This window comes from Cupressus sempervirens, chromosome 4, assembly GCF_028749045.1.
Source record: "Cupressus sempervirens isolate cs-2001-9-10 chromosome 4, ASM2874904v1, whole genome shotgun sequence".
Taxonomy (NCBI): Eukaryota; Viridiplantae; Streptophyta; class Pinopsida; order Cupressales; family Cupressaceae; genus Cupressus; species Cupressus sempervirens.
The window spans coordinates 751,192,773-751,207,507 of NC_143121.1; the positions used below are offsets into that span (position 1 = coordinate 751,192,773).

A 14,735-nucleotide genomic window follows, 5' to 3' on the forward strand; every position below is an offset into this window, starting at 1 on the left:
TCCTTGCAGTTATGAATTTCAATTTCCAATGAAATCAATATAATTTAAAACAGTATCTTTCTACATATTCTTAGAACATCCCAAAAAAAACATATCTCTAAGTATTCTTTGACTACAAGGAAAAAATGTAAAATAGAACAATGGACGGTAGAATAGTGACCTTTGGCCGTGTATATTATAACACATCGAGGTCATCAAAGATTCATAAGGATTTTTTTGAAAACATGAGGAAGGTTCAACTTTCATGTAACCTTTTTGATTAATAATCTTTTTGATTAAGAATCAAGAATTGAGGGTATTGGTTCCACTAAATTAGATCACAATTCAAACTTTGTTAAAGGCTTTGTTTCTTTTAGATGTTTTGACCCTCATACTAAACAAGAGTTCATCCCTAATAGACTTTTTAATAAGCTTTGGAACTTCACCAAGATGGAAATTATGAATTTTTAGTTTAGAGAGTTTGGATTTTTTTAAAAATGATGCTTAGGGTTCTTTCTACACTGGACTCAACGCACACACAGTTGTATCATTTCAGTGCGATATTTATTGTAGGAATGGGATTTTTCACGGATGCCTATGATCTCTTATGCATTCTACCCATTTCCAATCTGTTGGGAAACATCTATTAGAGTGACAGTAGATACAAGGGTTCATTACCATCGAGGTAAAAGCCCTCATTAATGGAATAGCCCTGTGCGGGTCCTTTCCTGGTCAACTCTTTTTCGGTTGGGTTGGAGATAGAATTGGACAAAAGAGAGCTTATGGATTCACACTAACTCTGATGGTCTTTAGTTCTCTCACTTCTAGCTTCTCCATTGGTAGATCGAGAGAATGTGTGATTGGCACTTTGTGTTTCTTCAGGTTCTGGTGCTGCAGGAGCAGCTACAACTGTTGGGCATAGGAATAATGTTTATGGGTGTTTTAATGTTTTATTATTATTAAATTTGAGGGCATATTTTAACGTTTTGTTATATTTTAAAAGAGGGGTGAAAATTTTATTGAATACCAAAGAGAGCAGAACAACACAAGAAACAAAGAAAACTATAGAGCTTTATCCTAGTCCACAAGTTGAACTAACATCTGAGATAAATCAAGGGGAAGAATCCTATGATCAATAATATTCCAAGCTAGCCCATGCTCAGAGGCTGATTTAGCCAGACAATCAACCACACCATTCCACTCACGAGGGATATGCATAAAACACACAGAATCTAGGGAATTGCATAACTAAATGATCCATTAAATAACCATAGCCAAATGCCAATACACATGCACATGGTTCCTTCTATTCAATAAATTCACAACCACCTACAAGTCATTCTCACAGATAATTATTTTCTAGCCATGTTGGCAACACTGTTCCACTGCAACCAAGAGAGCCAAGGCTTCCATGAAGTTATTAGTATGGTAACCCTTGTATATAGAAAACAAAAATTGAATATAACTAGAACTATCATGCCCAACTCCCCCAATACTAGTTGGACCAAGATTTCCCCAAGAAGAACCATCAGTGTTGATTTTAAGAATGCCTGCCTCAGGAGGAAAGCAATGCCCCTCATTATTAACATGCTAAGAGTGTTGCTTACCTCTATTCCCAAAGTGGTTGTGGGGGACTGGGGGAGTGCAGCCTTGAAGAGGAAAGGAAAGGCATGAGTAAATACCAGCATCTCTAGGATCCAAACCTCCTCCAATGTCACATTTAGCTAGGAGTGTTTCATGAAGAGAATTAACAAATTTCCCTCACAGGTGTCTGATCTCAAACTGCACATCATGAAAGATCCTTCTATTCCTCTCAAGCCAAACATGCCATAAAATAAGGGAAGGTCTAATAATCCAAGCAACCTAAAGAAAAGAAGTCTTGGAATGGGGATGGCCCAAAGGGTCCCAAAGTTCAGACAAACAAGAAACATGATGGCATGTGTATGCCCACACACTCCACTAGAAGTGCCAAATCTATTTGGCAAAGTGGCACTGGAAAAAAAGGTGAGAAATAGTCTCTTCACTATTGAGGCATAAAACATAGATGGAAGGCCCCTAGAAGCCTCGCTTGCAGAGAATCTCCCACATAAGACAATGATTGTAAACCCAAATGTAGAGGAAAATGTTACACTTAGGCCATGAAAAACTATTCCAAACTTTCTTCCACCAAGAGACCCCCACCTTGCCAAAAAGTTGCTTTGTCAGCACAAGGTACCCTGAAGAAACATAATAATTGCCAGAAGAAGCACCTCCCCAAGCCAAAACATCAAATTCCTACAGAAAGTTGCAGTCCCTAGAAGCCAATATTTGAGATTGTTCCAACCGATCCCCTAGAGAGCTACCCAGTGCCCAATCAGAAGAATTCTTCCATCTATAACCCACAACAAGGCCCAGGTTATAAGCATCCTTATAATGAGCCACCTTATTCCATCCAACATAAAGGAAAAAATCACAAAGAGACTGCAAGTGTGGATGAGAGGATAAGAGAGGGGGATTCCCATTCCAAGAATCACTCCAAAATAAAGCTTCAGCCCCTCTATTATAGATGCAAAATAAACTTATCTTCACTAGGTGAGCACCAATCTTGAGGGTATTCCACAACTTAGAGCCTCTTCCCTCATGAGAAAACCTAGAAATATCTGAAGGTTCAACACCAGGTAAATACTTTTTGTGACAGGATATGGGCCCAACGCTGAGACTAACTAGAACACCAACGCCAATAGAGCTTGGTAGCAAGAGCTTGAATGAACAAGATAGCAAAAAAAAGGCTGAGTGCTCCTTTCTTTTTTGGCCTACAAATGGTATCCCAATTGATGAGGCTCCATTTGGTATTTTGCAAATTTCCACTCCAAAGAAATTGGCGAGAGAGAGCATCAAATTCCTTAAAAAATACACTGGGGCAACCTGAACCATGCTTCTGTATATGAGAAGGGCCTGAATCACAAATTGTAGGAGTGTCACCTTGCCAACAATAGAGAGCCACCTATGAGTCCAATGATTGACTTTTTATCAAAGTTTGTCAAGCAAGCTTTGCCAGAAAAGCCTAGGTTGTCTGCCCACTACAATAGGGACCCCCAAGTAAGTCAAAGGGAGAGACTTAATCTAAAATCTCAAGATATTAGCAATCCTTCGCTAGATAGGGTTAGGAGTGTTGAAGAAAAAAATAGAATATTTTAATGTTTTGTTATTACTTTAGTAAAGGATTAAATAAAATCTTTATGGATTTGGCAGTTGCCAAAAATAGTTTTCAACTGTTTACTTTTGTTTATATATTCTCTCCAAAACATCTGGGAGAGTATGATTTTTCTCTTTCTTATAGTGGGAAGAAGACTAAGAAAGAAGTTGAATGATATTGTTCATGTTTTGTGGAATGAAATAAGAGATTAAAAATATTGGTTTACCTGCAATCGTTATTATTATTATTTTTGTTTTATCTCTATCCGTGAAATCCCAATGTTTTAAATTTTAAATTTTCATTCTGTCGATTATATTGATTTATCCATTGGTTGAATGAAATAAAACTTTTAGCACTTCTTTGTGTGTAATGAGATCTTTGTAGCTAGGGCACAGGTTATTGAACTACCAACTAGAAAATATTTTGAGACATCATGTCTCCTACTTGTGTAATCTTCATGTGAATAGACCAGCAGATGTTGAAGAATAGGTAGGAAGAATGTACCATACTTTTCTCTGGTTGAGTGCAAGAATTGGCCACAAATAGAGGTGGCACACATGTAGTGAAAGGGTAGCATCTCTATGTGCTTGCTGTAAATGAATGGATGCAAACTGTAAGTTGTTATTCATGTTTGAAGCTTTTGTCATTCATCTCATGACATTGTTGTAGGTTTCTCTAGTTTCTCCTTTCCATCTCATAGTGAAGCAATTATAGACTTTATTTTTGTTTTCTCCTCATCATATTGGTGTCAGAGAGAGACAAGGTATTGTTGGGAAGTGTATGTCTACAGAAGAATCATAGGCTGAAGATGAGGCTCACATCATGTCTTTGAAAAGTATGAATCCAAATACCATCAAAAAGATGATGGAGGAACTTCTAGAAGAGAAGTTCAAGAAATTCAAGAAGGGGTCTAGTGACAAGGATAAGGAGAATGAGATGGATGAAGGTGCCAGTGTAGATGAAGAAGGAGAACAACACTACGATCCTCCAACGAAATTGCCTATAGATCAAAAGGCATTTGTTGATGCTTTAAAGTCAATAAGAGGAGATGCTACTGACAGGCTACTTATATAGGGAGATAGTCTCAATAGTGAGGAAGTGATTGAATGGATTGAAGCAATCACCAATCACTTCTTGTTGAATGGAGTTGCAAAGAATGATAGGGTAAGGATTGTGAAAGGAAATCTGAGAGGATCTGCTCTCTCATAGTGAAATTATGTTCAAGGAGAAAGGATACAAAATAATAAAATTCTGATTTCTTCATGGGAAGTGATGAAGACAAAAATCAAGGCACAATTTCTACCTGCAAATCATGAGGTGCAGTTGTTCAAGAAGCTACAAAGCTTGAAACAATGAGAAATGCATGTGAATTCCTATACAGAGGAGTTTCATAGGCTAACTCTTAGGGCAAAGAAACAAGAGGAGGTGGCCAGGTATTTAAATGGTCTAAGAATGAACATACAAGAGGAGATCATCCTCTTGGCCCTAAATACATTGGGGAAGTGTTTTCAACTTGCTCTTAAAGTTGAAGAGAAGCTGAAGTGGAAGGGTGATTAGCAACAAGGAGGGAGATGTGGAAGGAATGACCGAGGTAGGGGAAACTTCAACTATAGAGGACAAGCCCAGAGGTCCCAAGGTGAGTCTAACACCAAAGAGCAAGTAGGTGACTCAAGTAGTAGAGGAGGCTATGGTGGAAGGGGATCTAATGGAGGAAGTTCTGGTGGATTAGGTAGAGGATCTAGGTTCTTGGGAATGAAGTGCTACAATTGTGGTCAGATGGGGCACCCAAAATATAAGCATCCATGAAGGGCATCTACTTCTCACAATGGTGAAATGAGGGTCACTTATGTGCAAGAAGATAATGTGAGTATGAACTCACCAGAAGTTCACTTGATGATAGAGGATGAAGGAGAAAGTCTCGTGATAAGAAGGACACCTCTTAAGGAATCGGTAAAAGAAGATACCACTCAAAGGAGGGCTTTTTTGGAGTTCAATGCAAGGTGAAAGTTTACAAGGTGATAATTGATTTGGGTTCCACGAATAATATCATCTCACTTTAGGTTGTAAACAAATTGAAGTTGGAGAGACTTCCACATTCTTTTTCGTACAAGGTTAGTTGGTTGAACAAAGGGCAATAAGAAGTTGTGAATGAGCGATCTTGGGTAGAGTTCTGTATAAGAGGATATAAGGATAAAATATTGTGTGATATTTTGCCCATGGATGCTTGCCACCTCTTATTGTGTAGACCTTACCAATTTGATAGGAAGGCATGCCATGATGGTGAGAAGAATTCTTATAGCTTCCAAAAAGATTGAGTGAGATACAAACTAAATTTTGAAGGAGAAGAGAAAGAGGTTGCTCAAGTTGGACCAAGTGTGTTGATGGTGGATGAGAGAGAGTTCATTAATACTCTTGAAGAAGAAGATGGAATAGGCTTTGCATTGGTCTTGAAGCCTAAAGAAGATAGGAAGAAGGAATGTAGAACAACAGGCCCGAAAGAAGTTGAAGAGTTGTTGAACCAGTGCAAGGACATCATTTTTGAAATAATGCCCGATTCTCTACCACCGATAAGAGACATAAGTCACCAAATTGATCTTATTCTTGGAGTAGTGCTACCCAACAAGGCATCATATAAGATGATACCGTAGCAAAATGAAGAGATTGCTAGGCAAATACATGAGTTTCTTGACAAGGGGTTGGTAAGGAAAAGTCTTGGCCCATGTGCCCCATCCTCGGTTCTTGCTCCAAAGAAGGATGGTAAGTGGAGGTTTTTTACCGATTCCAGGGCCATTAATAGGATAACTATAAGATATAGATTTCCTATTCCTAGAATAGAAGATTTGTTGGATTTTTTGGTGGGAGCTTCATAGTTTTCTAAAAAAAATATAAAAAGTGAGTATCATCAAATAAGGATATGAGAGGGGGATGAATGGAAGATGACCTTTAAAACTGATGAAGGTTTGTTTGAAGGGCTAGTTATGCCATTTGGTTTATCTAATGCTCCTAGTGCATTTATGAAACTAATGAATAAAGTTTTGTAGGACTTCATTGGGAAGTTTTTTGTTGTCTACCTTGATGACATGTTGATGTATAGTAGGAATAAGGAAGAGCATTTTCAGCATTTGAAGATGGTTTTGCAAAGGCTATAGGAAAAAAAGTTGAAGATAAACTTGGAGAAGTGTGACTTTTTGAAATAAGAGTTAGTGTATCTTGGATTTGTGATATCTAAGGGAGATCTGAAAATGCATCCATCTAAAGTGGAGTCCATCATTAATTGGCCAACACCAAGGGCTATTGGAGAGGTCCAAAGTTTCCATGGCTTGGCCACATTCTACAGGAAGTTCATAAGGAACTTCAACAACATTTGTTCACCAATTTTATACACCATTAAAGGAGGAGGTAAAATGAAGTTTGAACGGAATAGTGCAACAGATAAGAGTTTTGAGGAACTCAAGCAAAAGGTAGCCAAGTATCCTATTCTTGTCTTATTAGATTTTAATAAAGTTTTTACACTAGAATGCGATTCTAGTGGCTTTGCAATAGAGGCTATTCTTAGTCAAGAAGGCAAACCTATTGCATTTTTTAGCAAGAAGATAAATGAGGCAAAGAAAAATAATTCTTCTTATGATTTGGAATTGTATGCCATCGTCTCAGCATTAAAATAATGGAGGCATTATTTTCTACGTAAGGAGTTTATTGTGTATACTGAGAACCATGCTCTTAGTTTCTTGAATGGACAAGAAAAGCTCAACCATAGGCACATGAAATGGGTTGAGAGTTTGTAGGCTTATACCTTTATGATCAAGCATAAGAAGGGATAGGCTGATGCACTTAGTAGGAGAGTGCTAATAGTGCAAGAAGTACAACTCCTAAGCATGGGTGTAGATGCATTGAAGGGAATGTATGTAGAAGATGAAGATTTCAAGGAAGCATATGAGGTTTGCACTAAGTTGGAAGATAGTTTTCATTCTGATTTTTCTGAATTCATTATGCAAGATGGACTATTATTTAAGGGCAGCTAATTATGTATTTCCAAATGCTCTATAAGGGACAATGTCATTAAAGAGAAACATTGTGGACATCTCAATGGTCATTTTGGAGTCAACAAGTCATCGGAGTTAGTGCAAAGATTTTATTATTGGCCCAAGATGCAAACAGACATCAAGAAGTTTGTGGAAGGTTGTCTTGTATGTCAAAGGGCAAAGGGAGTCTCAACCAAAGCTTGACTTTATCAGCCCTTAGCCATACTCAGTAGACTTTGGGAGTTTTTGAGTATGGATTTTGTGATGGGGTTGCCAAGGAAAGAGACAGGTTATAATAGCATATTTGTGGTTGTTGATAGATTTAGTAAAATGGCTCACTTTATTCCATGTAAAAACACTAATGATGATAGTTATATTGTAGGGTTGTTCTTTAAAGAAATAGTTCATATTTATGGTTTTCCATTCACCATTGTATCCAACAAGGACAAAAAAATTGCAAGTCACTTTTGGAGGACCTTATGGAAGAAATTGGGCATCAATTTGCCTTTTAGTTCAGCCTATCATTCTCAAATGGATGGGAAAACTGAGGTGGTTAATAGATAGTTGGGAAGCCTTTTGAGATGTTTGACATGAGAACATGGAGGTAGTTGGCATGCCATCATACCTCAAGAAAAGTTTGCATATAATGACTTGGTGAATTGTAGCACTAGCATGAGTCCTTTTGAAATTGTGTATGGGAGACATCCAAGGGTGGTTTTTGAACTTAGGAATGTGGATGGTTTGGAGAAAAGGAATGGACATGCAGAAGAGTTTTCTTAGGCAATGGAGGAAGTGTAGAAGAGTTTTCTTAGGCAATGGTGGAAGTGGAGAAGAGTTTTCTTAGGCAATGGTGGACATGCAGAAGAGTTTTCTTAGGCAATGGTGGAAGTACATGAGCATGCAAGGAAAATTTTGCAACAAAATAGCCTGAAGGTGAAGGGTAAGGAAGACTTGAAGAGAAAGAATGTGTAGTTCTAAGTTGGGGATTTGGTTATGGTACACTTGAACAAAGATCAGTTACCTTTGGGTAGCCATACAAAGTTGATGATGAAGAAGATTGGAGCGTGTGAAATTCTAGAAAAGTACAAAGAAAATGCTTACAAAGTGGCATTGCCTCTAGATGTAGCTATTTCACCTATCTTTAATGTCTCAGATCTCACATTGTATAAAGGGTCTAATAATGTATTGGTACCATTGAACCCACACATGAATCAAATTACTAGATTCAAGAATCACCTTCTAGACAGAAGCCACAAATGGAGCAAATCAACAATAGAGAGGCCATTGGACAAGACACAAAGTGCACATAGAGCACTTGGTCAAGTGGAAGAGCCTTCCAGATTCTAAAGCCACTTGGTTACCAAAAATAGAATTTCCAAGGCAAGGTGGGGATCTACAATAGTTGGTCTCCAAGAGAACTTGAGACAAAATTTACACCTAGGAGTATGCTACATGAGCAACTATAGGTGTTGGGCACATGAATAATTTTTACATATTGTTTTTGGGGGGTGTTTTAATATTTTATTATTATTAAATTTTAAAGCATATTTTAATGTTTTATTATCACTTTAGTAAAGGATTAAATAAAATCTTTACAGCTTTGGTGGTTGCCAAAAACAATTTTTAACTATTTACCTTTGTTTATATATTCTTTCCAAAACCTCTGGGAGAGTATGATTTTTTTTCCTTTTCTAGTGGGAAGAAGACCAATAAAGAAGTTGAATGATATTGTTCATGTTTTGTGGAATGAAATAAGAGATTAAAAAACACTAGTTTTCTTGCAATTGTTAATATTATCATTTTTGTTTAATCTCCCTCCATGGAGTCCCAATGTTTTAAATTTTAAATTTTCTTTTTGTCGATTATATTGATTTATCCATTGGTTGAATGATATAAAACTTTGAGTACTTCTTTGTGTGTAATGAGATCTTTGCAGCTAGGGCACTGGTTATTGAACTGCCACCTAGAAAATATTTTGAGACATCATGTCTCCTATTTGTGTAATCTTCATCTGAGCATACCAGCACATGTTGAAGAATGGGTAGGAAGAGTGTACCATACTTTGCTTTTGGTTGAGTGTACGAATTGGCCGCAAATAGAGGTGGCACATGTGTAGTGAAAGGGTAGCATCTCTATGTGCTTGCCATAATTGAATGGATGAAAATTGTAAGGCATTGTTCATGTTTAATTTTTTTTTCATTCATCTCATGACATTGCTGTAGTTTTTGCCATTTTCTCATTTCCATCTCATAGTGAAGCTATTACAGACTTTATTCTTTTTTTCTCCTCATCATCTGGTTAGGCTTCAGTATTGGCAGGGAGTATCCTCTATTTGCAACAATCATGGTAGAGTACACAAATACCAAAACTAGAGGAGCTTTCATCGTGACAGTATTTGGCATGCAAAGCGATGCAGAGGCATCCCAAGACTCCGATCATATTCTACATGCATTATGAATGGTTACTTTAATCATTTTTTGGGTCTTAGTTTTAAATAGTTATTTTATTATTGTAATGGTCTGAGAGAAGTACATATTTTAATATAATAAATGTTTTTATCATCGGGTAGAAGTAATTATTTCCTAGTTTTTTTAATGAGATTAAAGTTTACTCTAATCAGTGATGACAACCATTAGAGAAGCTAGGATATTGTAGTTTTTGGCTATGGGAAGTTATTGGGTTTAATATCTTTATATATGCAATGTAGAACCCAAGAGTGGGGGAGAGAGTATGGGATGGACACATAGAGAAACATTCAACAACGAAATAATGTAATAGAGAAAAGAATAATGGAAAGAAAGAACCAAATTTTCTATTAAAGAACTGTACGAGATTGTTTGTGTTTGGAATCGATGGTGTTTTTTGATCAAGGTATCATGTTTTAATATTATTTTGTGCTTATTCACCCTTCTATTGTGTGTTGCACATCAAGTGGTATCAGAGCCTAGAAGATGCCTTTGGGAGAAGAGTGGGAGAAGACAATCTGAGATTTTGAAAACCTAGAATCCCTTGTTGAACCCTTAAAGTTGAATTATCCTTTAAAGAGTGTTCCAAGGTGGTGGTTCAAAGTTGAATGAATCCTAGATTGTAGATAAAGTGTGGGGAAATTTGTTGCTGACATCAGAGGGATATAGTAGAAATGGTGATCATCAATGCAGATGCAAGGTACATTGTAGAGCCATGTGTATTCAAGACACATTGTAAGTGTAAGAGCAAAGTTTGTAAAGTTATAGTTTCAAACGGTGTGTTTTCAAATTTTGTTTCCATTGAGATAGTTTAGAAGTTGAACTTACCAAGGATACTACATGAGAGACCATATAGGGTACATGAGATTAATGTGGAAGACCAAGTTGAGGTGACAAAGCAAGCACAAGTGCACTTTAACAATGGGCCATGAGGACAGCCTATGTTGTGATATCATTCCAATAGTGGATTTTCATTTGATCCTTGGGAGAGCATGGCAAATAAGGAAGCATACACTCCATGATGGAGCAAAGAACACTTATACATTCTTGGATAGAGGAAGGAGAGTTGTGTTGCAGCCCTCAAAGGATGGAGAAGTGTCATGGACATTGACAAGAAGTGTTGGTATTTTGGAGTGGAATGGACTCTTGGAGAGTAAAGGGCATTGAAAAGACAAAATGATAGAAGAGGACAATGTGGACAGCAAGGTAGAAGAATATATTGTAGAGAATTCGGCCTATGATAAGGCACAAGGAGTTGTGGATCAGATAAAGATCCTAGAGGAGAGAGTAGTGGATGAGCAAGGTTCATGTGAAGAGCCAAGAAAGAAAGTAGAGAAGCCTATGAAGGTGAACCAAAGAAATCAGGGTATGAAGATGATAGAGAGTGAAGACGGTGATAGGTGGGCCACAAAAGGAAGAGGCTCAAAAAGATGAAAAGATAGGGATAGAGGTGAATATTTTAGAAGATGCTGAAATAATGAGTGAATATATGGGTGGAGATATCCAAGTTGGGACAGTCATGTGTCCCTTATATGCTGTTGTTAAAAATAGAGAAGACAGGGCTATTAAACAAGTAATAGATGACATGTTTGAGTGCCAAGAAGGATGGCATAGGGAAGATGAATTGAAGAAGGTCATAGGGATAACAGGGACCTCAAGGGATGAAGAGTTAAGACTCTTGGAAATAAAGATGGTGAAGAATGCCACAAGTTGGCGCATCAAGATGACAAGAAAGATTGTTTGGCCTGTTAAGAGGCTGACTGAGAAGAGGAAGTTTCTGAGGGAACCTACTGAGATAAAGGTTCTAGAGGATGATTGTGAGGTAAAACACCATGTTGAAGATGGTGGAGCAGCAAGTCTACAAGGACTTGATAAAGAGACAGATTTATGGGATGAGATGAATGCCATAGTTTAGGAATGGCAAGAGAAAGGTGGAGTATAAGAGAATGCCTTGAACAGGGGCATGAAGAGGAAGAAGTATATGGTCATGAAGAGACCTTACTGTCAGGGTTGTCTACAAGGACAGAGATCTCACAAGGAGTGTGTGAGAAGATAGAGGAAGTGCTGAAACTAATGGAGAGAGTGGAGTACCAACAATTGGCTTTGGTGAATGAGAAAGATTGAATAATTTTTATTTCTAACACTTTTATGACAGAATTGTAGGGATATTACATTCTTGATCATGACAAAGATCATGTTCCAGACATTGGTGGAAACATAGATATGAGGGATGCAAGATTTAGTGATTGGAATGGGTATATGATGTTTGATTACAGGTACATGAAGGCAAAGGACATAGGATACATTTGTGTTGCAAGTCATCCACAAGTAGTGGATGGAGATTGGAGGAAAAGGATGGAACTCCCAATCCAAGGGACTTGGATTGATTTGATCCTTGGGAGTATGGTGCAGGAGAGGAAACACCATGAAGACACCATGAAGACATTACAAGGATAGAGTTTAAAGTGACCTAGAAGGTCCTAAAAATATGTAAACGGGTCATTAGTACCCTTAGACATGATAGAATGCATTAATGAAGCAAATTTGTAAAAGTTACATTATATGCAAAATATGACCTAGAAGGCTAACCATGGGAATGTAATGGATTATAGGGTTTTTAGGAATATTTAGGGTGGAAAAGGTCTTATTAATTCCTTTAGATGTTCTTAGATCAAATAATGGGAAAACAATATAATGTTGCTAAAGTTTGACAAGAAGTTGTCAACTTGGCAACTTAACTTACAATTAAAAGATAATAAACTATCATCAATCGGATCAATGGGAGTTAGAATCAGTTAGTAAGGAAGTTGGTTAGTTTATAACTCTTAGAGAGTCTATTTAAGGCATATTGGTCGATTACAAATGAGAGGCATGGTGTATGAACAGAAATATATAATAAACAAAATTTATTTCTGCAATTTATGTCATTTTCTATTCTTACAGCCTATTTCCAATGTGATTTTAATGAGATATTGAATTCATTGTAGATACTCATCAAAAAGGAATGCTAGTATACTAAATACTCTATATATTGTCTTTTGAATCATTTCATTTGGTTTAGAATAGGTAGAGATATAGAAGTTTGAAGTGAAACTGCCGAAACCTTTGGGAAGGGTATTCAAAGACTTGAAAATGTAGTTTCTTTTCATTATAGTCTAAAATAAGTCTCCTTATTGACTGGGATGGTGGAAGACATTGTATATCAACCTGTTTTGGTCATTTAAAGAAGGATCATACACCATCGGGAGAAGGATTGAGTGTGGAAAAGAGGTCTATGATAGTCACACAGAGAGGGTTTTGTCACAGAAATTTGGGTTCTATTGCGAGGGTTATATCTCCCAAACCCACCGTTGGATTTCCTTCTGATTTTTATATGTTGTTAGCGACTAAATTGTGTCAAATATCAACGGTTGGATTGAGCAAATATGGTTTTATTAAAAATTTATGGATGACTGTTTGCGGGTATATATAGAGGACAGTGATAGGGTAGATTTTCATGGATTTGTTTCATGAATGTGTTCAGAAGTTTTATAAAGGGATTAAAGGGTTGTAGGGGGACATATAGAAGAGTCCTTTTGTTTCAAGTAGTAGTGGATCCTTTGAGAGTGATCCTAGTTGATAGGTTATTGGAGACAAGTGGAGTGCTGGAAGACTGGGACAGTGACAACACCATATGTTCAAAATGCATTGATGCATGAGTGGGTGGGTTCAGAGACATTAAGATGTGGAGTCTAGTGGAAGATAATATTGTTGCAGACCACCTAGCCTCTGCATCACAAGGGCTCGGTATTCTGGCGGGAACTATTGTGGCTATCATTGTGTCGAAGAGTATGAAGTCTTTGGCAGATGATGTGCCATCGTTTGGGCAGAAGGACGTGGTTTGGAGGATTATCTTGATGCTTGAAGCTATTCCCACCAGTTTTGCATATTACTGGCGGATGAAAATGCCTGAAACCACCCGGTATACCACTTTGGTTGCCATAAGATGACTCGGATGTTCTCACCATGGAAACTTGGTCCCCGCAGTTTGGATAGTTTTCAATGGATTTTGTGAAGTGGCATGAGTTAGAATTGCTCGTCACGACGACCAGTTGGTTCTTTGTGGATATTTCATTCTATAGTGCTAATCTATTTCAGGACGATATTTATAACAATATCAAGTGGTTAAAATGTGTTTATGATAAAGCATTTTCAAACATCCTTGTCATAATGTATTATAGTATGTAATCAAGGTATTTATGACATTATGATAATAATAATAATAACATTCTAATTGATTATCAAGCAATGCCCTCGATAATCAAAACATTCAAAGCTATGAAATGGAAAGGTAATAAAATTATACATGTTTGACATGGAAAAGAGATGGGTAAATGTAGTAAGACTTAATCACCACCAAAATCTCTTCCATAATGCACTAAGATATGAATAAGACCAAAAAATTTATGCTTTACTAACTTTTCTTAAAGAGATTGAACCAGCCTGGGTTCTATCATTCTATTTAGTAGAGGATGGGTTAATTGATTCAGATAGTGGTTAAAACTACCTAGATTTGGTATTAGAAGCCTCCAAACTACTATTCATCCAAACTTCAGTTCAAAGATTTAGATAGTGATTAAAACTACCTAGATTTGGTATTAGAAGCCCCCAAACTACTATTCATCCAAACTTTAGTTCAAACTATTAGAACTATGCTATTAGTTGTCACAAACTAACACATTTCATAGTATTTGTTTTAGTAATTTCTGCCTCAAACTAATTAGTTCTCTTGTACTCACAACTTGAGATATATTTCTAGGTTTATACCTATATAAGTGCAAATTGATGGAAATTTTATTTCATCTATATGAATACTTTATTTGAAACTTTATTTTCATGCTTCTAACTCTATGAAATCAAAGTAACTAACAAATAAAGACTATTTTATGAGGTGCACAATTGTATAGTTTAAAACTATCAAAAACTAATTACATAGCAAAAAATATCATAACACCTTTCTAAAAACATGTAAAAAAGAAAAATCACAATTCAATACGTAAAATAAATTTATTGTTAACATCAAATATTACATAAACATCGTCATTTAAAAATACT

The 14,735-nt window shown here is 36.7% G+C and overlaps 1 pseudogene; it reads left to right on the forward strand.

The window, feature by feature from the left end:
• The first annotated feature begins 476 nt into the window (after nt 1-476).
• On the forward strand, nt 477-13,868 carry LOC149563550 (putative inorganic phosphate transporter 1-3; annotated as a pseudogene).
• Nucleotides 13,869-14,735: the final 867 nt, after the last annotated feature.